Source organism: Pezoporus occidentalis, unplaced genomic scaffold (genome assembly GCF_034315485.1).
Source record: "Pezoporus occidentalis ecotype Australia unplaced genomic scaffold, CSIRO_AGI_Poc_V1 ctg4, whole genome shotgun sequence".
Taxonomy (NCBI): Eukaryota; Metazoa; Chordata; class Aves; order Psittaciformes; family Psittacidae; genus Pezoporus; species Pezoporus occidentalis.
Genome location: NW_026915724.1, coordinates 6,600,115 through 6,626,244, shown reverse-complemented (window position 1 = coordinate 6,626,244; position 26,130 = coordinate 6,600,115). Strand labels below are relative to the sequence as shown.

The 26,130-nt window shown below is 39.8% G+C and overlaps 1 long non-coding RNA gene across 1 annotated transcript; it reads right to left on the bottom strand.

Moving 5' to 3' along the window:
- Positions 1-1,407: 1,407 nt before the first annotated feature.
- On the bottom strand, positions 1,408-26,064 carry LOC134171267 (uncharacterized). The gene is made up of 3 exons (XR_009967565.1): positions 24,419-26,064; positions 19,750-20,012; positions 1,408-1,544 (listed from the first exon to the last, which is right to left on the bottom strand). It is a non-coding gene; the product is annotated as an uncharacterized LOC134171267 (long non-coding RNA).
- Between the last annotated feature and the right edge of the window lie 66 nt (positions 26,065-26,130).

Sequence of the window (26,130 nt, the reverse complement as noted above, 5' to 3'; positions counted from 1 at the left end):
GTCTAGAGGTGGTGGATTAGCCACACAAGCAGAACTGAGTCCATATTTTAAAATTCCTATTTATGTAGGTTCTCCACTTCTAGTATCCAAGCATAGATCAGCTAAGTTCATTTTCTTCATAGTAGGCTGCCATTTCCACTTGGATTAATGAAAAGGAGGATGGAGCAGCATGACTGTAATGCAGCGACAGAAATGGGCTGGGGGATCCCACCAGGGAAGGTGTAGGACCTCAGCCTCTGTGAAAGCAGGTAAGGCTTTGAAGTTTTATTTCTGAAAGAAGGGGAATTGTTTGCATGTCTACCTGGAAGATCATTCCTTTCTTGCCCCGTAGAGGAAAACTGCAGAGAGGTCAAGTCAAACAAAAAAGTCCTTTGCATGCTTGGAGTGTCTTTCTTCAGGTGGGTCTGCCCACTTTTAGCTTTGCTTCATCCCTGAATCCTGTGATGAAGGAGGGATAGCTTAAGACTTAGCAAGCTTTGCCTTCAGAGATCAAATGCTTAATGATTCCCAGCATTTTTAAAGTGCTTCACATCTTTCAATGCAGCCCACTCCAGGCTCTCACTTAAATCCTCCTCTGCCCTCTTGCCTGAGTTCTATCAATATTTTCTGTTATTACAGAATGCAGTTACTCTTCTGCTAAATAAGAAGACAAAAGCTGACTGATACAGTTTAAATGAATCAGTCTATTTGACAGTTAACCTGTCTGATTGACCCTGAGGTGACACAAGTTGGCAAAAATGCTGGTACACTTAAACTTTTGGCCGTTTATTTGTTCAAATAAGTGGTTATGAGCTTACCTTTGTAAAACTACTGTTACTGATAAGTATTGTTGCATTTCCAGTGTGTTTTAGCCCTGCTGTATGAGTAGCACTGTACCTGTTGGGAGAGGAGTCTAGGAGTATGCCTTTTCAATTCTGCTCCTTCCTATTTTAATGTTTCCTTGGCTGTAAGAATCCTCATCTTTCTGTACCAAAATTGATTCACCATTAGTTGTGGTCACTTTCTCTTTCCAAAACAGGGCATCTGTTTGTTAATTTCAGGTTCTGTTTATAATTTGATTTAAATGTCCTACTGAAGAAAAAGGATAAAGGAGGGAAAACTTGTCACTGATACATCTGCTTTGTTGTCAGGGAGCTCAGCATTGTTTGGATCATAACTTTAAAAATTATTCTTTCTCTATTTTTCCATAGCTATTTTGTTCACATCATTCAAAAGGCACTGTATAAATACCATTCGTTTATTGTATATGATGGTTTTGTGTGTATGTATATGTGTGTGGGTATATATTTATATACATTGTGTGTATATATAGTATTTTAGTCTTTCAATAAACAGCCTGTAGATAAGCCTTTTCTCATAGATGTTTACAAGTTTTTAAGCTGATGGTAAAGTATTCATTTTGACCTACAGATTCCAAGGTGTGTCTGGGAATGTTTCCTGTCTCATGTTAACATATATTGCCAAAGGAGGAGCCTGACCTAAGATGTGTAAAATCTCCAGTCCTGGACTGACTGCAACGCTGGCCCTTCTGCTTAACCCCATGACTGCGAGTAGTTGGATTTTTAGTGGGGGTTACCAGTGGCAATATTGAAGCCACAGGGGGTAGGAGAGTCTGTTTACTTTGTTTTTACTGAATTATCTGATTTGGTCCAAGGAGTCTTTAGTACCTTGTTTATGTATTACAGGTAGCTTTTAAAATATTAGCAATGATGCCTACAGCTTTAAAGGGTAGCACTTAAATCATGTTATCTAGTAGGTAAAATCTGATTACATTATATAAGAAGCATATATACACACAAATTATAGGCAAGAAAGTATTTTGTATTTTTATGTATTTGAATAGCTTTACAATGCTGAGCTTATTTGACTGAGTGTAAAGCTTGTATTTTTATTTTGTATAACATGCTCATTTACAGTGTTGTGGATGATCAAAATAAATTGGAAGCAAAACATATAATGTAAATGAAATTACCTTGGAAGACATCTGCATATTGAAGTATATAATGGGATCATTTTCTTTTTCACCAAAGCAGCATGTAATACTAAAAAAGAAAAGAGAATAGGATATAGTATACAGGGTCAGTTCTGTTGTATACCTAATCTAGAAATGCTGATTAAGTATTCAAGGAAAAGGTTAAAAAGCAGGCATCATGATCTGTGATAAACAGAGCCAGCTAGTCAGGACTACACGCATGAGGAACATTCCTTTCTAGTCTCTGTAGGTGATCAGGTTATGACCTGACATGGGATCCTGGAGTGCTCATATTACCTTAAGCTGGCTCAGCAAGTGACTGTTCTTGAGTTGCCAACTAATCATCCAACACCTTAAAAAAGTCTTACAATCCATATGTGATGTATTTGTGTTGTAGAGAATGTGATGTTATTAATATAAATCCCTCGTATGGTAAATTGGATATCCTTTAGTTTGAAAAGTAATTTCATTACTTCTAATGCCACAAAACAGAAGTCTGTTTTCATTAGGAATGTCATAATTTTTCTGGAAATGTAGCTCCCTTCTCTCTTCCCCCCCTTCATCCCCCCTCCCCCCCCCCCCCCCTTGAGAAATTCTGCAGTTCATTATGTTTTACTGTAGGAAAATCTTGTTATTCCACTGGCTTTATTTTTGGTCTTTTCTCCTGTCAAGCCTTTACTTATTTAAGACTAAAATAACTGAAAGGACTCAAAATGTTTTCAACAGACTTGTATATTAATATGTTTAATCCTCTGGACAGAAACATCAAAGCAGGGAGGGAAGATTAACTGTTTGGCACCAGAGGAAAAGGGGAACATCCTACTGTGTCTAGCATAATTTACATAAATCATTGTGCTATTTATTCCTAATTCCACACAGGACTGTTTTGTTGCTGCTTTAGATGATCTGGCTAGGTTAATATTTTGTGCTAATGACAGGACAGATATAAATTTTGTGTTTTGTTTCAGGGTTAGAGAGTCATCCTGACTAATCAGGCAGGGAATTGTGAATGGACAATGGTATTTAAATTTGACAGGGTGACTGCCAAAGTTCTCTTCGAGACATAATTTTTCTTTCATTTTGAGGAAAAGGTGTGGAGTTCTGTCCAAGAAACCATGAAAGCTTCTCTGAAAAAAACAGAGCAACCCAATGATAGCAGTCTAGTCTAGCATTCTTGTTCTGAATCCTTCATCTGGAGCACAGCAGTTGTGGTCCATGAGTCTGGAGGATCTGTTTTGATCCCTGGGATCCTACGTGCTTGGACTGACATGGTGCCTAGGAGCACTTACTGCAGCACAGAAGGGATTTTCACTGTCAGGCCCAGGAAGTTGAGTTGTAGTTGCCTGATGGTAATACTAAGCTGGTTTGCAGGAAGGGTAGGTAGTCTGAAGTGTAGTTGTGCGGCAGTGCAGGGAGTTAATGGTTTCTCTTATGTGAACAGGCAGTACAGACCTGAACACCACAAACTAGGTAGCAATGGCAGGGTTTATGTCACAGAAATTAATCGTGTCAGAGCACACTGGAGTAGAACTGTGTGATTCATATGTTGCTGGACTGAAACAGATGTGAAAAAAAGACCCAACTTGAGATAATGACTCAGTGGACCCACAGGTATAATTGTTTCATGGCTAAATTGTAGCTCATTAAACCAGATAGCATTAGGAATGCTATTATGACCATGCTTCTGTTGCGCCGTAGATCTTGCTCCTTTTATGAAGTGTATGGCTCATAAAAGTGCACATTTCATAGAAATATGATTGTGTGCCTTCTTTCCTCACTCCTCTTTTTGTTAAGGACTACCAGCTTCCAATTTTCTGGGGGCCGGATAAAGCAGAAACATGGTAAATGTGATTAACAGAGAAGCTAACCTAGCAAACTGTAACACAAGCTATGATTGGGGAAAAAGAGAAAACTTAATTGGCGATGTAATACAGAGATGCTCTAGCAGAGTCAAACTGGTAGGTGTGCATAGTGAAAGTGGCCTGTATTGCTTTTAGACTAAAGCTGTCCTGCTCAAGACACTTCAGATGCCTCTGCTTCCAAGAACGTCATTGACTCACAACCTAGATAAAGTCACCAGAGACATACTGAACTGTCAAGCACAGATTCTCAGGGTTTGTGAGTAAAGGTCAGTAGGGGAGATGATTTAGCTTCTCAAATCCAGAAGCACAGTTCTGAGTGGGGATTTAATTATCTTTTCTTTTTTAAGAGAGCCTCTAGCAGATTGTACTTCATCTTTATTGTTCTAGCACTTGTATATGAAATATTTATATGCCTTATCTTTTCACTGAAGTATCTGGTTTGATCATTGTGTAAGATGTGACACAGTAGTATTATAGAGAACGTGACATCCCAGTAGGGTAGACTTTCTTAAGTGTTATGTGACCGTAGCACCCATATAAACAAGAGGTAGCTCTGGGAAGGCAGCTATTGCAGCATCTTGGAGATTTGGGGCTTCTCAGACCTGTAAAAGTGACATATAGGCAATACTCAAAGGCTGTCATAAATGAGAACAGTTCTTAGCTGACTGTCAATGTAACTAAGAACCAAAGAGCTATCTCTTGATTTGTGCCAAGATAAAGCAGATACGGATTCAGATCATGCAAGGGAATGTGAAAAATCTATAAAAGACACTCATCACAGAAGATCTGTACAGTAATACCTGCACATACCCCTGCACACTCAGCCACTGTATTAAAAATGTCTCATCTTTTTCGAAAGGCTATACTTTACTCTGATCGTCTTCTTTGAGAGATTATTTCTAGTACCTCTGTAGTGCAAAAAAAGACCAAAAAAGAGACTACTGTTGTAGTCACATACTTTGTGTTAGTAGAAAGTTTTTACATGGAGCTTTTGTATGAATAGGAATAAAAGGTCAGGTTGTTTTCTGAGGTACAGATGTGATGCTTAGATGGGAGAGTTGTTTTGCACTTCCTGAGACCTTGGCTGACATCGAAGGGGACATCCAGTTACTGAGAAGGGGCATAAAGTGCAGAGGTGCAGTCTGATCTAGTAGGTTCACAAATACAGTCCAGCATTTCACAGGATTAGCAGCTCGGTTTTCAAGACAGTGTGTGTACAAATGAGCTTAGCATAGTTCCTGAACTAATGAGCTCTGACTCCTGCTACTGCACAATAACTGAAGCACAGAGCTGCACTAATTCAGCTTTGTTGCTCCATGGCCTGGAGTTGGCTTATGGTTCTTAAATTTCTATGTGGCATTCTGGGCCCCACATCATGTTCAACAGTGACAGCTTTTTGGAGTCAGCCCAGAGTGATTTTGAGATGCTGTTCTCAATATCCTTTAGATGAGTTCTAAATGAGTCTGGCTGTTCTGCTCTGTAGAGCTCCTCTAGTAACTTTTTGGACAATAAGTGGGATGTTCTTAAGGCTTGTGATTTAGCAGCATTTGATAAAGAATAAAATTGCTTTGTTCTAGAGAAAGTTGAATTGAATACACCTTACTGGATTCTGAACCAGATCAAAAGCTGGTTTAAACTACTGGGGTTACTTTGGGGGTTGTTTTGGTTTTGTGGAGGCTTGGGGGGGGTTCTGGGTTGGTTTGATCTTTCAACACTATTAACACATATATGGATGTGCCATTTTGACAAGGTGTCATTTTCCAGTTCATTGCTTTGGAATGCCATGTGAAAAATGTGCATTTGCATTATGAATTGCTTTAATGGGTAATTGGGTAAGTGCAATTTAATGAGAGAAATGAAATTTTTCAAATCACTGTTTACATAATTCATCTTTCAAGAAATTATCCTTATGTTAGAACATAACATTAAGGGAGACAAAATAATGAGATGAATAAATTACCATGTACTGAACATTTGTGTTGGATATGCTTTTTCTTCTTTCCAGTTGTGGCCATTCATAATGCTTTTGCAGGAAAAGAAAATCATAATGGGGCAAATGAATGTTTAATAGAGGTTTCCATATTGCTTCAGTCCAGATTTTCACAATGGCTTCTTTGCTAGGAGTGACTAGGTTGTCTTCTGTCTCTCAGACTTAGAACCCCAATGCTCTGATGCCCAGGTTCTGGTGTACACAACCCGACCCATGGCAGAGTCCTGAGGACTTCTGGTGTTGCTAAAGATGTTATGCTGTCACGTTCAAGTTCCTGCTTAAGAACGGCTCTCTTAAGAATCATGGAAAATATTCTTGGACTTCCTGGGGATTAGAAAAAAGAAGGAGGCTTGGATTTATTTTGTCTAACTTTTTCTGATCTTTGAATGTAAGCAGCTCAGATCAAAGACTCTTGTCAGAAGGGAGAAGGTTTTACCTGAGATGATGATGAGTGGAGCTGGTTGCCTCCATGGGCTGCCAGTGGGGAGGCTCTGGGAGAGGAAGGTATTTATCAGTCTGAGTGATCACCTCTGGCTCTCAAAGTTAGAGGATGTCTTACATTTTCTTTTGATCCTAAGAGTGTTCTGTCACTGCTGTTAATTAAACATTAACTCACCTCTTTTCCCAAAGCAATACTTCCAGAATTATTTCTGTTTTGTGCAATGGCAGTCCTTTTGTCTAGTATTTTGGAACTTGTACTAGAGACTACTAAGAGAAAAAGCATGAGCCAAAAAGCCAGCTTTCATACCTCAGAAATGGAGACAGACTTGCATCTATTACAGACTGAGAACAGAAGTGGGTTTTGCAACAGCTTCTCTAGGGAATAACGTACTACCCCGCTACGTAGGAGACTGTTGACAGTGTCCAGCTTGCACCCTATAACTCTGTCCTAGGGTAGAACTTTCTTTTATGTGATTAGTGGTTTCAGTTCCCAAAGTTAAGAAGATGAGGTAGTTTGAGCTTAGATCTGATGTATGTAACTAAGAACTTTAACAGACTGCATGTATTCTTCAAAGGGCACTAAAATCCCTAAGCCATGTTTGCATTAACACTCTGTCATTGTGTAATAAAAATCTATATGTAATATAAAACAGTGTTTAATCTATCATAATTTTTTTTTTACCTCCAAGGAATTTTAACATCTCATCTACTTTTTAGCATCTCACTGAGATCTGAGTCACTACCTGGTGAAATTAGTCTGTCTGCTGACTCTATGGCAACAAATGAATCCTATTTATTCTAGCTGAGCATGTGTTTATGTTATAGGACACCTACATAGTACTGCTCATGTTTTAATAAAGAGTAAGGTTGAAATGTTATTTATTTTGGGAAAAGTATCTTGATCAAGAGCTTTTTCAATATATTAATATGAATGCCTTTAGGATTGGTTAACAGAAATATTCACCCTTCCTGCTGATAAAATGCGGAGTTTTGGAGAAATACATAAAAACATTATATTGCTATTAAACAGTCTCTAAAAACAAAAGGGGAATTAACTGTTTTGTTTTTCACGGTCTGTTTAGGAAAATGTCAAAACACTGTAATGTAAGTAACATCTTTCTCCATAAAGAGCTGCTATTTGTAGTAGGAGCAAAACTGTTTTTTTGTTATTTTCAGAAATATATTAGAAGTTATTATCCTCTTTGTGTCCTAGTTATTAGATATGTTGCATATTGCAACATATGTTGCAACATTCTTTTCTGTTAACTTTTTAGTTCATGCTACTTACTTGATTTTAATCTACTATTGATTTTGTACGTACTTAATTTTAACAATGATGGTTTTGTGCTATGAATATGGCTTTTATTTCTAATGGAGAAAAATAATTCAAATTTTTAAAGTTGTACATTTGCAATTACAATTCCATAAACCCACTCATTTGTTTTCTATGTAAAATATTGCAGAGTAATTCTGAGTAATTCCAGAGTAAAAAAGCTTCCTGAAGATTCTCTGAAGAAATTTCTACCCAGAAGTAATACTCAATTTGAGGTCAGGAAAGGTGTCATTCTGGTTTTGGTAGTTTAAGCTCCTGCTGAGTGCAGTGAGGTTGCAGACTTGGTAGCTCCCAAACTTGGCTCCAAAAGTATAAACATGACTGCCGTGGTGAAGTGCTGGTAATGCGTTGCTGTTGAAGCACAGAGACCATAACACCGTGACTGTAACAGTGGTGTACTGCTGCAGTTGTGTAGTGCAACACTGCAGCATTAATTGGGAAGTGTTAATTTGAGTGATAGGTCTGACAAAAATCTCTGTCCAAGTCTTCCTACCTCTCCTAAACGGGCAGCACCAAGGGAAAAGAGTGCTCCTGGTGAATGACTCAGCTTTTTTCAGTGTCTGCTGTGTAGGCAGAGAGCTCATTAATATGTGTCTGTAGTATTGTTTGTCCTTTTCCCAGCAGTAAAAGTAACATGCTCCTTTTTCTATAACTTTTACCAACCCTCGATCTATGCATAAGTTTAAAACTGCCTATGGCCTCCTCAATAGGGAGAAATTATTATGCAGTGACATAGTGAAATTAAAACTCAATAGCACTTCTGAGATAATACCCTGTTAGGATTGCTTACTCCAGAATACAAATATTTTCTCCAGTACAGTGTTTGGTTACTCCAGAAAAGGGCAAGCAGAGCTGTTCTGTGCTAGCTGTTGCAAAAGGACTTTTAAGGCAGCATCTGCTTTTGGTCAAGACTGCTGTGTGTTGCTGGTCCAAAGGGACTGTAGCCACAGCTCTCTGGGAGGGAGTGCAGCTTTACTCTCGTTTCACAATATTTTCTTTGAAAGTTCATAGCACTCAACTGACCCTGTGATTTACTTGTGCTGGTATTCTCCTGTCCAGCCTTAAAAACAGCTTCTTGTTCTACTAATTATTACCATTGTGTTTGGGGAAATATTATGTCCTCATTTGTCTTTTCCATGACAGCTGAAACTGTTACAACTTTCTCTATGTTTTCTGGGGTTTTTTGTAATTATTTTTATTTTTTAACCCTGGGAATGTCATTTTTGACACAGATGAAAACAGCAATTTAGGAAATACAGTAATTTTCAGGTATTTTTCCTGGGGATTGAATTACTTAATCATTAGAAAGAGGAGAATTGCATTAGACTGACTATAAAGGACTAAATCTAGTGAAATTCTCCTGGCTTCTGCAGCTGTGGGTGAAAGGATGTGGGAGTCCTGGAGAAATGCCCACAATTAGACGGCATTGTCAGTCACTGGATATTTGAAGTTGTTTGGGACATGGATACGCTTCTGTTTTATTCTTACCCTTGAATGGAGGTTCTTTCAATATCATGTAAAGATAGCTGCATAGTTCAAAAATATGACAACCTTAATAGACTGTTAGAAGATGTAATTGTAAGAGCTGTTAACCTAGACATTTTTACAAGACTGTCAGGTTATACAATAGCAACTATGTTATCAACTAGGATGAGAGGTAAACAGCCACAAAGATGATCTGGGGCTGGAGCACCTCTCCTGTGAAGACAGGCTGGGAGAGTTGGGCTTGTTCAGCCTAGGGAAGAGAAAGCTCCAGGGAGACCTTATGGCAGCTTCCAGTACCTAAAAAGGGTGGCCTACAAGAAATCTGGAGAGCAACTTTTTATGAAGGCGTGTAGTGACAGGACAAGGGGGAATAGCTTTAAGCTGAAAGAGGGGAGATTTAGCTAAGACGTTAGGAAAAATTCTTCACTGTGTGGGGGCTGAGACACTGGCACAGGTTGCCCAGAGAAGCTGTGGCTGCCCCATCCCAGAACGTGTTCAAGGCCAGGTTGGATGGGACTTTGAGCAGCCTGGTCTAATGGAAGGTGTCCCTGCCCATGGCAGAGGGGCTGGATCTAGGTGATCTTAAGGACTCCTTCCAACCCTAATCTTTCTAGGATTCCGTGACATGCATTTAAAATAAATACTAAAACTGAAAATACCTTAACCATCTGAAGGCTATGTAACACTTTGCAAATGTACTATGGTTTTCAATGTCAGGTGGCTGGCGTTCCTCAGGAGCAAAATTCCTGACCAGTCAAGCACATACCAAGGGAGAGATGTGTGAAGCTATTTCAACAGTGTGCTATTTTTGCACTGTACTACAAAGCTGCTTCCCACAAGCACTCAGGTTTTACTGTATTCACATAAGGTTTTCATGCCTGATTACAGGAGCACTCTGGTCTTTGAGTGTTATGTCCTATGTTTTCAAATTCGGCTTTAATCTGCTAGTATATTTGAAATTTTATTAGTTAACAAACAGGGTTTAAAAATACCATGTCCTAGTTGTAGTATATGTCCCTCTAGAAAGCAACTTCTTAGGAAGAAATACCCAGCAATGCCTGCAAGCTTACTCTGAAAAGATAAACCCTTATGAGGAAGAACTTGTGTTACTACCAAATTTCTTCTCTATAAAGGGATAAGAATTTCAGGCAATGTGCTTACTGCTCATTAGAGGTCAGTAGTGAAGCATGACGGGAAGGAAGATATGAGCAGTTGTTTACAGAACTCAGTTCTCTTCTGTTCCAAAGTTACTTTGCTGTATTTGAGACAGGGAAAAAAAAAAACCATAAAAAAAAATCTGGTTTCCAGATGTGGAGTTTAAATGAATTCTCTTAAAAGAGATTTCAGGTTGCGTTGCATGAGAATATGGTTACTGAACATTGGATTGAACATATAAATCATTAATTCTTTGGTAATAGTAGAGTATCAATCACTTGAATGCAATCTAGATGATTCTGCAGGAAAAATCAGCCTATTTAAATTGCAAATTACAGGTGTCATAATTTTCTCACAATGCCTCCAAACCAAGATAAACTATATGAGAGAAAGTATTAGGGACAGGATGTGTGACTGTCATCTTCATTTCTGAGAAATCAGCTCTGCAGAGATATCATGAGTATAGTCTGAAAGTTTCAGATTTTATGACATCAGCTGTATTTTAATGTGGATGCCAAATGTGCAGACACATACAATATAACACACACTTGGTAGCCAGTGTCCCAAATGTTTCGATATACATCATTCAGACCCATCTCCTCTAAGGTCCATTATGGCCCTAGTCAAAACCTCACCATCTTTAAGACTCCAGTGCCTCCTACCGACTTTCTGTCAACACCCTAAATAGTAGTCTCCAAGAGACTAGCATCAGTGGAGATGGTGAAGCAGTTTAGCAGTTTAAAAATAGTACTTTTTTAACATTCTTGAATAATTTACATAATCTGAAAAAAAAAATAATTCCTCTGCAGACACCTAATTCTGGAGTGAAGAATAGCTGCAGTTTTCACTTCAGTCTTGGGGACAGAATTATTAAAGTACTAAATCAAGTAAATTAGATATCATGCAAAGCTGGGTTATTTTTCAGGATTTAATAATGCGTAATCAATAGAAGCATTTACTACATTCTGGTGCTTTCTCAACATGGACTGAGACAATTTTTTTAAAGCACAGTTTTTCAGCATTTGGGCTACTGTGAACTGCTGCCAAGGCAGTTCCTTGTAAACTGCTCCCAGAGGCCTCTGCAGTTGAACATCCTCCTTCTCTGCCTTCCCTTTAGGTTTTGCTCAAAGGCACAACTGAATATTTCAGCCTTTACACATAAGAATAAAAATCACAGTCAGCACAAACATGTGCTGAAGAAATCAGAAACTCAGAACTGAAACTTGCTCTAATGGGTAGGACAGAGTTAACTGTTTACTGAAGTACCAGGAAATCTATTAGCATATCCTGTTGACCATTGTCACAGGAGAAAGTTTTGTTTACCAGTCCCAGGGACATTCCATTTTTAAAGTGAAATGGTGAATGTCAGTGAGGTAAGTCAAGTTCAACTACATTTTTGAAAGAATCTCAGAGACTGTCTATGTGTATTTGGATGCTGGAGTTGGTCCTACCAGCGGAAGATGGCCCAAGATGAAGGTTTAATTATGGAAGCATCCTATAAGAGAGCTAGCTAAATAAAACAAAGAAAAGTGTTTGGGATTTGACCCAATAGATGGGCCTTAAAGGTGAGAAGTAACTGCGATGTTTCTAGAGAAGCAGACGCACAGCCCCCTCCCCAGGAAAACTAGCTAGAATAAAATTCCTTATTTTTCTACTGTATGTAATGCAATCATAACATGAATTCTGAGGCAGTGAGCAAAGAAATCCTTATAGTTATTGTGATTCTGTCTTTCCTTTTCTTCTCTTCTCTTCCTTTCAGGTGAGTATAATGGCATAGCTGTGAGACTTTGTAGATTTTGACTAGCTGGTTATTCCTGAACTGCATGACATACAGGAACTACATTTAGATACTGAGAGGGCTTAATCTGTGCTCTTCTCATCAGTCTCTTGGTACCTTTGGGCACAATGTTGTATAGGTATCTAAATACCTGATTATCCCCAGCATGTCTACGAGTTTGTGGGCAGAACCTCTACGTGGTGCGTGGGGAGGGATGATGTGGCATTGTGTTCTGATTCCAGGCTGCTTTGGCGATGCAGTCTGTTTCTTGGTTAATTCAGCAAATACAAGACTAGGTTTTGTGTTCCACTAGATCTAACCTGTGTAGCCAGCTAGATCTAAATCGGTTTAAATTGGCATTTGGGTTCCCCTTGTCCAGGGCTGCTGCAAGGGAGAGAAAGGAGAACAGCAGGTATAGCAGAGTAGGTGTTCTGCTCATCAGCCTCTTTGAATGAGTCTTTTATTTCTTTTTTTGTTTTCTTTCTTCTTCTCATTAGTACTTAGAAAAAGGAGCAAAAAAGCACAAAAGTAGTTTAATACTTTTTTTTAAAATACTTTTTGCCCCAGTCTTTATCATGTCATGCTTCTATTGCACATGCAAGAGTGACTACAGTGTAGTGCAGAGATTTCCAACATTGCTTTAGCTAGTAAGGGCACTCCTAGCACATGGCTGTGGCAGCTTGGAGCTGCATTCATTTTAATTGTGGAGGACATATATTCTGTATCTACCCTTATTTCTTAGTTTGAAGCACAGGGAAATTTTTTTTCTACACTAGATTTCAACTTTCAGCATTTTACAATATAACTTGATCTTTTATCCTTATTTCTCTTTCAGTGAAGCAGCAGGGAAATATACTGGTCTGTCAAGAGAATTTTAACTTTCAGGTCCTGCTGCAGGTTGCACTAAAAACAATTCTATCTTCCCAGGCAGTCTGTGTTTGGCTCAGTGTGATTGTGCTGCTGTTCTCTTCAGGAAATGTTCCAGAGTGATGGTGTGACATAGCAAGTGTGTTGCAGACCTTGTATTTTGTTGTATTTTGCTGGCACTTTCATCTATGTAAAATGATGCAAAACAGGCCAATGTGTTGAAAGTTCTGTTCTGAACACCCTCTGCATCAATTACAGGGTAATTTTTCCCAAGTAATTTCACAATGTAAGGCCCAACCTAGAGGCAAAACAGACCTCATGCAGAACAGTAATGGAAAGAAACCAGAAAGTCTATTTAGGTATGTTCCTATTCACAATATCATGTAACTGTCTGTGTCATGATCAGATATCTGAATAAAAGACCATTGAACATTTTTTCCACTCTACATTCTTGCATGAATATTTTTATATTTTCAGCACCTAACTTACGGGAAAATGGAAACCTCAACACTTCCAGATTTGTAAGACACTCCAGGTTTATCAAATATTGTTTCTGTGTCTATTTCTAAAAACCTGTCCAGATCTGTCCTAATTCCCTTGTCACTTTTTGATCTGTTTTCAGGAAGGAAGGGAGTCGGGATAAAATACACATGAATACTTCTGGGCAGATGATAAAATGGTCTTTTCAAAATCACTATACTGAACACAGAGGTAGTTTCCCTTGTATATATAATCAGACTATACTCAGGCACCCAGTAAGAGCATTTGGGGATAAGATACTTTTTCCACACTACAGTGGAATTTGGTCCAGTAATTATTTCAGTTTTCTTTTTTTAATCAGTACTTTTATTTCAAAAGATACCAACTTCACACAATTACTAGTCAGTCATTTATACTGTAGCCCTGAAGAAAATTGCTTAGACATCTGTTATGTTATCTTTGAAGCAGAGTATTTTTCTTGCTTATCTGTATGATCACTGAATGATTGTACCTTAGAGTTAGACCAAATATCATTGTTCCCTAAATATCTGAAAAATAGTTCTACTCTTGGAGTCTTTACTCAGGGATGTGGGGCAAAGGCTTTTTGAAAATGAAACTTAAGGGTGCTGAGAACCCATACTGGTCAGAAATATAGGGCAGTGAAAAAAGAGTAGGCAGTTTTGGTTCAAAATCCTTTGTTAGAAAATGATTGTGAGCATACTAGAAATATAATGTTGATGTAGTTTAATAGTTTTGCAAGTTTTATTTGTAGTATTTCCATTGCTAATAGAATCACAGAATCAAAGAATCATAGAATAGTTAGGGTTGGAAAGGACCTTAAGATCATCTAGTTCCAACCCCCCTGCCATGGGCGGGGACACCTCACACTAAACCATCTCACCCAAGGCCTCGTCCAACCTGGTCTTGAACACTGCCAGGGATGGAGCATTCACAACCTCCCTGGGCAGCCCATTCCAGTGCCTCACCACCCTAACAGGAAAGAATTTCCTCCTTATATCCAATCTAAACTTCCCCTGTTTAAGTTTGAACCCATTACCCCTTGTACTGTCACTACAGTCCCTAATGAATAGGCCATCCCCAGCATCCCTATAGGCCCCCTTCAGATACTGGAAAGCTGCTATGAGGTCTCCACGCAGCCTTCTCTTCTCCAGGCTGAACAGCCCCAACTTTCTCAGCCTATCTTCATACAGGAGGTGCTCCAGTGTCCTGATCATCCTCGTGGCCCTCCTCTGGACTTGTTCCAACAGTTCCATGTCCTTTTTATGTTGAGGACACCAGAACTGCACACAATACTCCAGGTGAGGTCTCACAAGAGCAGAGTAGAGGGGCAGGATCACCTCCTTCGACCTGCTGGTCACGCTCCTTTTGATGCAGCCCAGGATACAGTTGGCTTTCTGGGCTGCAAGCCACACTGCCTGCTCATGTTCATTTTCTCATCAACCAACACCCCCAAGTCCTTCTCTGCAGGGCTGCTCTGAATCTCTTCTCTGCCCAACCTGTAGCTGTGCCTGGGATTGCTCCCACCCAGGTGTAGGACTTTGCACTTGGCATGGTTAAACTTCATGAGGTTGGCATCAGCCCACCTCACAAGCGTGTCAAGGTCCCTCTGGATGGCATTCCTTCCCTCCAGGGTATCAACTGAACCACACAGCTTGGTGTCATCAGCAAACTTGCTGAGGGCGCACTCAATCCCATCTCCATGTCACCAACAAAGATGTTGAACAAGACCGGTCCCAACACCGATCCCTGAGGGACGCCACTCGTTACTGGTCTCCAGCCGGACATTGAGCCATTGACCACAACTCTTTGCGTGTTGGCATCCAGCCAGTTCTTTATCCACCAAGTGCTCCATCCATCAAATTGATGTCTCTCCAATTTAGAGACAAGGATGTCGTGTGGGACGGTATCAAACGCTTTGCACAAGTCCAGGTAGATGACATCAACTGCTTTATCCCTGTCCATCAGTTCCGTAGCCCCGTCACAGAAGGCCACCAAATTGGTGAGGCAGGATTTCCCCTTAGTGAAGCCATGCTGGCTGTCACCAAGCACCTTGTTGTTTTTCATGTGCCTTAGCATGCCTTCCAGGAGAATCTGCTCCAAGATTTTGCCAGGCACAGAGGTGAGACTGATTGATCTGTAATTCATCCAAGGAGGTCTCCTGGCCCTCCTGCTGCACTTCCTTCTAGTTGGGATGCAACACTCCTGAACTTGTAGCAGGTGATCAACCAAGAGTCTTGGCCCCCCTGCCCTCTAAGGCTATGTCCCATGGAACCTTACTAAGCAGGTTCCTGAGGAAGCCAAAGTCTGCTCTTTTGAAGTCCAGGGCAGTGAGCTTGCTGCACACTCTTCTCACTGTCCTGAGGATCTCAAATTTGAGCATCTCATGATCGCTGTATCCAAGGCTGCCCTGGAGCATCACATTTCCAATGAGCCCTTCTCTCTTGGTGAGCAGGAGGTCAAGCATGGCACCTCTCCTTGTCGGCTCCTCTATTACTTGCAGAAGGAAGTTGTCTTCCACACAATCAAGGAACCTCCTGGATTGCTTGTGCTGGGCCGTACCGTCCTTCCAACAGATGTCAGGGTGGTTGAAGTTGCCCATGAGAACAAGGGCCTGTGAGCGTGAGGCTTTTCCTATCTGTCTATGGAGTGCTTCATCCACAGGTTCTCCTTGATCAGGCGGTCTGTACAGATCTCCACAGTAATGTCTCCCATAGCTGTTTTCCCTTTAACCCTGACCCACAAACTCTCCCTTAACTGCTCACCTGCCCTCAGACAGTTCTGCACTCTCCAGCCTATCCCTAACATAAAGGGCAACTCCCCCTCCCCGCCTGCCAGGCCTGTCCTTCCTAAAGAGCCTGTAACCTTCCATTCCAACACTCCAGTCACAGGAGCCATCCCACCATGTTTCTGTGATGCCTATTATATCATACCCCCGTAGACGTGCACACATCTCTAATTCCTCTTGTTTGTTCCCCATGCTATGGGCATTTCTATAGAGGCATCTGAGCCGAGCTCCAACTGAAGCTGGCTCATTGGCTGGAGCGGCTGGAATATCTCTACATTGCTCCGAGCATTTATTATAGGTCCTGGCAACTGACTGGGTGTGTTGGGATGGAATGATGCCCCCCTCCCCCAACACATCTAGTTTAAAGCCTCCTTGACCAGTCTGGTTAATAACTGCACAGGAGTTCGGGGATAATCATGTTTATTTGCCATGTTCATTATACAACTTGCATGTTACAGTAGCCTTTTGCTGAATGAGAACTGCCATATCAGGTCCTTGTTTCAAGTGAATGCAGTGTTAAGTGTAAGTCTTCAGAAGTCGGTAAGTGATTATTTGAATTCTAAACAGACAAGGTGATTATAAGTGTCCTTTAGTGCTTAACCCAACCATAGTAATACCCTTTCCCCCTGCCAAGTTTCAGAACTGCTCATAATTTTCATTTGTTATTTCATTCAACAGAGATTAATTGTAGAAGGACCAGAAAAGTAATTCTTAGCTAGCTGACTGGTTTCTGGAAAGCCAAAGCAGCTGGAGCACTATTAGCATGTAACTTATGTAGAGGGCCTATTACCATTAGTTACACTAATGTCCAATCTCACCATTAGCTTAAGCAAACTCTCAGTCAGCATCCGTTTAATTTTTCTTTTATGAATAATTGTTTCTGTGAAGGACAGGTGGCTGGCTCTACCATTGAGACAAGTCTGAGGTGGATGCTCCTGCTCCATTTAAGCTTCTGGTATAGGATTAAAGATGTTTTGCATATTCTTATCTCTGTGGTAGAGACAGGTTGTACAAAAGTGGGGCAAAACTAGTGTATTAAATAGTAGCTTGAAAATTGCAAGTAATCAATATGAAGCTATTTTGGGCTAAACTGTGGATAGTCCTTTCACAGATCCATAATATGTAGAAAGTCTCTCTTCCATGGCTGTTGCATGACTTCCTCTGAAAGCTGAAAAATTACTTGTTCACCCTTGCCTCAAAGAAAGAAGCTGCAGAACAGATGGAAAGTACATAGTACTGTTGAAGCATTCATTACAGGCCATGCAACAAATTTGGACAGCATTTTGGTGAGCAAAGACTACTGCCCATGGAGTAATGCAGATGCATCTGGCACACTATTCTGGGACTAGTACTGGGGCAGGACAGTTCTGACTGTATCCTTGCCCAAATTGACAACTGGAATTTAAGTGGGCTTTTTTTTAAGTATCTTGTTCCAGGACACACACCAGAGTGTTAACCAGCAAACCAGATGGGCAGTTTCTGATGTGTCCTGGGGGAATGTAATTGTTGGGTGGTTTCATAGTTTCAGCAGTGCAAAAAGAAGCAGCATTTGACTCATCAAGCAGGTATAGACTAAAATCCTATTACTATCAAGCTGCTGATGTTAATCCAGATGTACCAAAACATCCAACAAAAATGATCCATACAGGAAAAGCAACAGTTGGAAATCCTTTGAGGTTTTCCTCTTGAACTGTTCCACATTTATGTGTGGAATAGTGGTATGCAGTATAACTCCATGTGTTTGAGAAAGCAAGAAATTAAAGAATGCTAATGTTTTTGCCCATTTCCATTTAAATTGATTCTTCTTAATCTTGGGGCTTCACAAAGTTTTCTAGAAAATGATTTTTCTGAGATTGAGGAAGAAGGAACTAGTGCTATCAGAGGAACATTTCACAAAGTCCGAATTCGAACCTTCAGAGAAAACTATGTTGAATCATGGATGCTGACAGCATCCAGGGTCATAAGTAGGGAGTACAAACACATGATAGCAGTACTAAAGTAACTCCATACTATTAAATCAACAAAATCTTTTTATTAAGCAATATACACATGACATTAGTCAGCCTTATGCCAAGTTTCCTGTAGTGATCTGGACAAAGTTTTAGTTCTTAGCTCTGATTTATAGGTTCTGAGCTCTGCTCTTGACAGTTGTACTTCAAACTTTTTGGGAATCAACCTCTGTATTTTGAAAGGTCATACTGGTGCCTGTTTAGAACACCAGTAGAACTGGATAACTGTTTTCATTTAAAAGTAAATTAACTGGAAAAATCTGTTTGGGAAGGGACAAAATTGTTCATGATGAGTACCAGGTTTGGGGAATAAGAGTATCTGGAAAGAATAACTAAAATGCTTTTAAAAGTTAAAAAGATAATTTTGGAAAGTACAGAACTTTTAGGCCATTTCTCAGAATGGTGTTTTTGTATAAACCCTTTTCCTGAATTCCTATATGGAAAAGTAAAATATATATTCAATTCTTCCTGACAATATTTATATCAGGAAGAATATCAGGAATATTTATATTTCAATCGGTGGGCTGAACTCTGCACCCACAATGTGGGTTCTTAAGAACACTTTGTGAGATTTAAACAGCTCTTATAACTAAGCATATGGTTTAGGGACCTGATGCAGCATCTTTATTTGGTTAGAGCTTTGACATTGATTTTAATTAGTGAGTCTAAAAAAATTATGAAAATATCTCAGCCTGTGTTAGACCGAGTTCATGAGTAAGGGGTTTGATGTATGTCATTGTATATACTAAGCAGTATAAGTGGTTACTCACTACCAGTGCATGTATGCTTTCTAAATAACTTCCTCCTTCACATTGCTGACGTAGACCCTCTATGACTGAACCCTTTCTTTTGTTTTCTCCAAGAAGAAGCCCTCTTAAAAGAAATATTCTGCTTTAAAATACTGTCTATCTATTGTAAAGTAGATTTTGAAGTGAAATTTGAGCTGTTTGCAGTTTAGGTTTGCATCTAAGCATTCAAAAACTGCATTGACTGTGCTCTGTTAGATGACACCTATGGAAGTAGTTGAGAGAAAATTTTCAAGTAGGATTCATTTACCTTTCACAATCTTGATAACAAACTTATAGAGAAAATACAAACCCTTTTGCAAACTTATTTTTCTGCTCTGTGATTTCATTACTAGCCGCAGAAATCTTGCAGATTCATGAAGGTAACAGATGACTGATTACTCAATGTTGCAGCAGAATAAATCTATTGTAACCATAATTAAAGAGCACATGTGTTCCACACTGCCTAGGCAGTGGGCATTAAATGTAAATAGGCATAAAACACCTTATTGATTACCAGCAGTTTCCTAATAAATTGGAAAAATGAATTTCTGCTGAGCATCCTCACATGCAGATGTAAGTCTAAACCTACTGAAAATATTTTGAGAGTTCTTTTTCAAAGTCACTTCCAATTAAAATAGCCTTAAAAAAAAATCAACTTCCACAACCAAATATGTGTGGTTCTCTTACAGTTATATAAAAGGTTTTGGCTGGAATCACAGCCTCCTGAAGTAAGAACTGTTGGGAGCAACAAGTAAAAATAAATCTCTTTATGCCTCTACTTTACAAATTTCCTGACCTGTTTAACACTGAAGTGATGAGAACAGTGAAGGAGGCAAAAGTTCTCACATCCCCACTTTGATATAGCAATGGAAAGCTCTGTCAGTGTTGGGGAATCAGCATTATTTGTGAAGATACCCAACACCTGTTCCACCTTCTTGGTCTTCTCTCCAGTCCTTGGGAATAAGACTCCTGGGACACGCTACCAGCATGGCTTCCCTAACCCATGTGGCTCTACAGAGGGAAAGCACAATTTCATGCTAAGGTATACTGAAAAGACATAGATTCTGGGGCTGGTTTATTATTTTGGTGGACTCCTCACAGGCTGTCAGCAGTAGATGGTGTGTACATTTTACATCCTGATTTTGGTTTGCTCTTCTTAGCTGTAGGCACCCACATCCGTGAGGAGGATCTGTGTGTTGTGTGGTAAAGGACCCTAGCAGAAGGGCACCATGATCTCGTGTGGTATCTATCTGTTTACCTTAGTGCAAGAGAGATGAGCTCTTTGCAATTCCAGGACATGAGATTTTCTTTTGCTCTTGCCATTTTTAATACATTGGGCAGATAGATTTTTATGTCCATAGGCTCCTTTGTACTAGGACTTTTAATAGCAGCCTTGACTTTTGTGTCTAGAACAGCTTCCTTGAACTTACTCCTCCAGGCCTTTTTAAATCGTGATCCCTACAAGAACTTAGTCAGCTAATGAGGAAATAATGACCTGATGATGAGGAAGCTAAAAATGTCTACTTTCATATATGTGCATTTAATGTATGTAACTTACAAATTTTATATATATTTTGCTTCTTTCTCTTTGTATGATGCTTGTTAGCAATATTGTAGGGGGGTGCTGCTTGTGCTGCATTCTAAATACATTTGTACATAAAATAAAACAGTCAGATCAATATAATCACAGGAATGAGCTTTTGTACAGGTTCTTTTCTCAATAGAACTTTTATTAATAGGATAAAGTTTGCTGTTGTAAGAGCTTTCTGTACAGTTGTTCAGCAATTGGGCCAACACGCGTATAAGTACACAGGGACTTGTCATTGCAGTCATCTTTTGTGGGAAAATTTATTCTATAAAAGTAGAAACTTTGGGAAAATTCCTATTTTGGAAGGAAGTTTTGGTTCTATAAAAGAACTGGCATCAGATCAGTGATTCCCCTGAAGGTTTAACACTGGTACGTTACTGACAGTGCTCTGAATACCTCCAGTGTGAGTACCTTCAAGGCATTTCCAGGAGATGGCAGTGAATGTCACTGTGCCTGCTCAAAGCATCATTCCTACCTGCAGAAAAAGTTAGTTAGAAATTTGCTCCTTGGAATAAAAGTTTGCAGTTTGCTGCGTCAGGAAATGCAGCTGTTAATCAACTTTCACATTCCTGACTTCAAGATTTGCCTTCAGTTTGCAAAAATTTGGCTCACATCTTATACTTCCTTTTGTATTAGGCCTGCATTTACCACAAATTGGTTATAAATTACCAGCAGTGATGAAGTGCACTTTCAGACTGGTATCCCCTGAGTTTGAGCATCAGTAAAGCTGTGGAACTTAAAGACAAAGCAGAAAGAGTAAGGTAAAAAGGTAACCTGTCAGCATAATTAAGGTAACAAGTCATATTTATAGTATATCTAGGCCTAAAAGTGCCAGACCTTGGTTAATAATCAATTGTAATTACTGTTAAGAATTAATGGCTTTCCTGAATTGCTGATGTGAAGAATCATTTCAGAGGCATTTTTCCACACCTTTCTTGAGGTGCCAGTAACTTGATTTTGAAGAGAATTTAACATTTTGAAAATCACCTTACAATCCCTGCATTATCTTTACTTCCTTTTTGAATTTGTTTAGTGAGGACAAGTGCAGCGATAGCTCAAGTCAGTGTATTGACCTGTAAAGTCTGCTTCACTATAGTTTCTTTTGTGTTCTTTCAAGCCAGCAGGAATGGGTTTGCATCCCGCAGTGATACCCGAAATACTCCATAAAACCGGACTGTCTGTATAAGCAGAGTCCAGAGAGCTAGATACACTGAGGTGACCAGAGAAATGATCAGGTCTGAGTTAGGCTTGAATAGAGAGGATGACCAGTATGTATTTTATTGGATTTATTTATAGAAACAAGCTCTCCTCCCCCGCCCCGAATTTTCTGTATGTTAGATGTTAGTTCATATTTAAAATGTTTTCTTGTATTTTTTGCTACTTTTCAGTACAGTTGACTTGTTTCCTTGTTTTGCTGTGTTTAACGGGTCTGTAAGGTATTTGTTGCTGACACTAGGTGTCACACTAGGAATGCTTCTTTCCCACTAAACGAGAATACGCTCTTCCCAGAATATCCTCAAATCGGACTGCTCAAGGTCAGCAGGAGTTTTTGCATTGATTTTAGTGCGGTTGAGTTTGTGCCCTTGATGCTTACCTTGATTCACTTCTCGTAGAATTGCAAGCCGTGGACACAAACTGCAGTTCGGCAGCCACTTGGATTTTGCTTCTCCATTCAGTGTCTGAGAAGCTAACTATGGAAAAAGACATTTGCCTCCCAGTCTTGCCCAGACGTTTCCAGTATTTGGGTATGGAGTTCAAAATTCTTACTGGATTTTCCAATACAATATTATAATTACATAAATAAAAGTTCAGATGAGAAGCTCTCAAAGAAATATTCAGCAGGACAGATTCTATCTAGGTTTGCATGCTGTAAAACCCCACAACAGGTTCCTGGACTTTGGCTGGAGATGCATTATTCCATGCTTCACGCCGAGCTCTGAAATCCTCTGAACCTACAGTCACTGCCTCTTTCCTCTGTAAGGAGTTTCACGGGGACACTTCGATGGCACATATATAGATAGGAGGGCAGTGAGAGAGGTGGGAAACCTAGCTCGGTGGTAGCAGTTAGGATTATTGTGCACTAATTGTGCAAAGTTCAGAGAGTCAAAGCTTCCAAATATTTTGCCAGGAGCTTCTCAATATAGAGGTATTTATGTAAGATCTAATCTAAATTTGTAGAAGTACAAAAGCAGGTGTATTGATGGCAGTGTACTTTGGATTAGGTGCTAAGTGCAGACATGAAGACAGGTCTGTGCCTGAAGTGTTTCCAGTTATGAACAGAGGAAATAAATAGATGGAAAGATGGATGAGGGAACTTTAAAGCTCTGTATTTATTTTTCATTTGAGCTTTTCTCATTTGAGTAAGCAGTTTGTTCACCAGGTGTCTTATGGCAGCTTGTGCTGATAAATGCAAGAACTTTGTTTTGGAAGTTTCTGAAAGCTTTTAAAGATAAAGCCTTTACTTGTTCTTCCAGCCTCATCTTCTGAGAAAAGGGTTTAAATCCTAAACACTTGCAGTTCTTCCCCAACATGTGATAGACTCATGTTGAAAGCACTATAAAACTTGTTTACAAGGACTCGGAGAGTGAAAAATTGTTTCATTTAAAATGCCACAGAGGAAGTAGGGTCTGACAGGTCCAGAGCCTGGCTTTTTTCCTATCTCACAACAGGGATAATGTATCGGTGTAGACATTCCTGTCCCCTCTGGAAAGCCTTTACACCAGCTGTGCATATGTGGGCCACAGAACATAAGACATATACCAGGCAATAGACAATGCAATTTCCATTCCATTCACCTGCTTCCTCCCGTATTTTGTGGATTTAAATATCAGAAAGGAACATCTGCTCTAGTTTTTATCCCATCACTGTCTGTTTTGATGCTAAGAACAATGGTGGGACAGACAGAGCTATATCCCATATTCCTCCTCCTGAGGTGAGACAGGTAGCAAAGAGGGAGATGGATCTCATCGGTCTGTTAATACTGCGGGACTTTCATACCTATTTGCTTTGTCCTGTATTGCTCTGATACATGTAAAATTTGAAAGAACTGTTGGTGGTGAAAAATATTCAATGTCATGTTAAAGACATCTGAAATTCTTGATGCTTGTCTTGTCCTATTGTCAGTTGGTTTGAATTTGGTCTGTGAATTGTGTTCGCAGCAGCATAGATTAGCTAAACAGACAGGTTCTATGGAGCAAAGCCTTCTCAAGTAGCAAATAGAACATGGTGGCAGGTCTCATGTTCTGGGATCAAGGCTCATGGTTATGGCCGTTAGACCCAACTTTGGATATATGCATAATAAAAAGTCAATGTTGTGCAGAAATGGCTCTGCCCACATGTGTTAGTTGTTCTGTCACAAGCTTACATCAAATCAGACCTAGACAGAATGTTGGTTTACAGTGCTCTGCATCCCCAGCATTTAAAGATAATCTTTGAGAGTCAGTGTTTTACAAATATTGAATCAAAAAAGCCTCTTTTACTGTCCAGTTTTGTTGTTCTCCATGCAAGGCACATAGTGAATGTATAAAACAGGCTTTTTTTCATGCTTGCAGGTAATGTGGATGTTGTAAACTGTAGCATGTTCAATATATTCTGCTTCAGATCATGTAGGAGAAATGCAGGAAGCTGCATAAAACATGACTACAGCCTTAAAAGGGGGAAGGAGAAGATGATCCTAGGAGAGCCTGGGGGCAGTATTAGTAACGATGCTGCTGCTTTTGCTGGCTCTTGGTGTCACCACATAAGCTTCTCAAGTGTCTTTGGGTTGGAGATGGGGGTTGCTTTTTTTTTTCCCCCCACTGCACACCCATCAGCTATGAGATGGCAAATAGGAAGTATCATGTTGTTTTTCTCTTCCGCATATCACACTACTCTTGGTAGATGAGGACAGCAGTTCTGCAGGTCAACTGTATGCTTGAGACCAATGTTCAGCTGGAGGAAATAGTGACAAGGGTTGCCAGGGTAGGATATGAGGTATATCTGATGCCTGGTAGTTCTTGTGCCTTGTGCTATGTTCTAAGCTGAACAAATAATAAAAGCATAAATGCACACAATAGTTTTGTGCATTTAAGACTGTTCCAGCTTTAGCTGTGCAGTTTTGATAACTGTACAGACCAGAATGTGCTTTAGTATATGTCATATGTGTTCTCATCTCTACTACACCTGTTGTGTCCTACTGGAATTTTGCTGACCACCACAATTATTCATATCATCCCAAATTTCAAATCCTCTGAAATCCACTGAAGCTCTACTGTGATGGAGTGGAGGATCATTATTATGCATCTACTCATACACCTTTGGAAAAAGAAGAGCCTCATGAAAGGAAACAATGCTTTATGTATGTCCAAGATCTTGTTTCCCTGTTCAGTCTGTTTGTTTCACATGTATGAGCAGTGTCTACCTGTGGGCAGCTGCACAAAATTCATCACAGACCAGTTTCTTCTTGATTATTTAGTTTCCTAATATTAGCCATCTAGGGGCAAACACTTCCCAAACCACTGAGTCTGAACAAAACCCATATCACATTTGGAGCAATTTGGATTCAAAATGTTTGGCTTGGATCAATTTCTGTATCTCACTCTAGAGGCCTTCTTCTTCATTAGCAGTGCATTAGCTGTAATAGTTACCTTGTGCTGCTTCTGGTACCTTTTCTCACCTGCACAAAAGCTCTAAGAAATTGTGTGGTGCTCTGAGCATCATTGCTGCAGCCAGTGCAAAGAAGAAACCCAAGCTGAGCTCATCAGCTTCTTTCTGCTGATCTATTCTGACTGCTTTTAGACTGGTTTCTGATGTTTTAAAATCTCCTTATTATAGAAAGGCAACAAAATTGAGTGTTGTCTGAGGAGCAGTGCCTGAGTTATGAAAACAATGTTTATCAAGAAATAATAAATTGCCAGTGCAGCTGGTAATGAAAGCTAAACATGGTATGCTGTCATGTGGTTCTTAGCAGAGCTGACGCTCAACTCTCTCTGTGTTTCTTAATGTACTGACACAGTTCCAGTGTCAGTTATGTTTTTGATTGCTGATGCTGCAGGTCCTTACTACTTGTTTCACTTTGCTCATTTTGGAGCTCAACATTTGCATTGTGAAACCATTCAAACTCATGAATTAAAGTGTCTTTGTGGAATGCTGAGGAGCAATGCAAATCTGCTGCATGGCTCTCATAGGAGATCAAGTCAATGAGGCTTCTGTCTTCTATCCCACTTCCAGGCTATTTCCATTATTATGAAGAAAAGAGACTAATCTGGTAATAAATACAATTCTGTTATGTCTGTTTCCTTGGGTGGCTGCATGGGACAGACCTATAAATATTGCTTCACCTAATGCTGTATTATTTCACTACAGGCTGATCCACTCTGCGAAGTGCAGGACTGTTGTTGGGGATGCAATGACACACTTCACTCGTAAGAAAGAAGTAGCAATATGTTTATTGATATAAAACAGCAATTTAACAAAGATTGATAATAAATGCAACAGTGGTTTAACAAGATTTGATGGCAAGGGACACTTGAGTGTTTACTACATAGAGGACAGGGTCAAACAAAACTATTAGGGAGACCCTCCCACTGAGTCATGAGG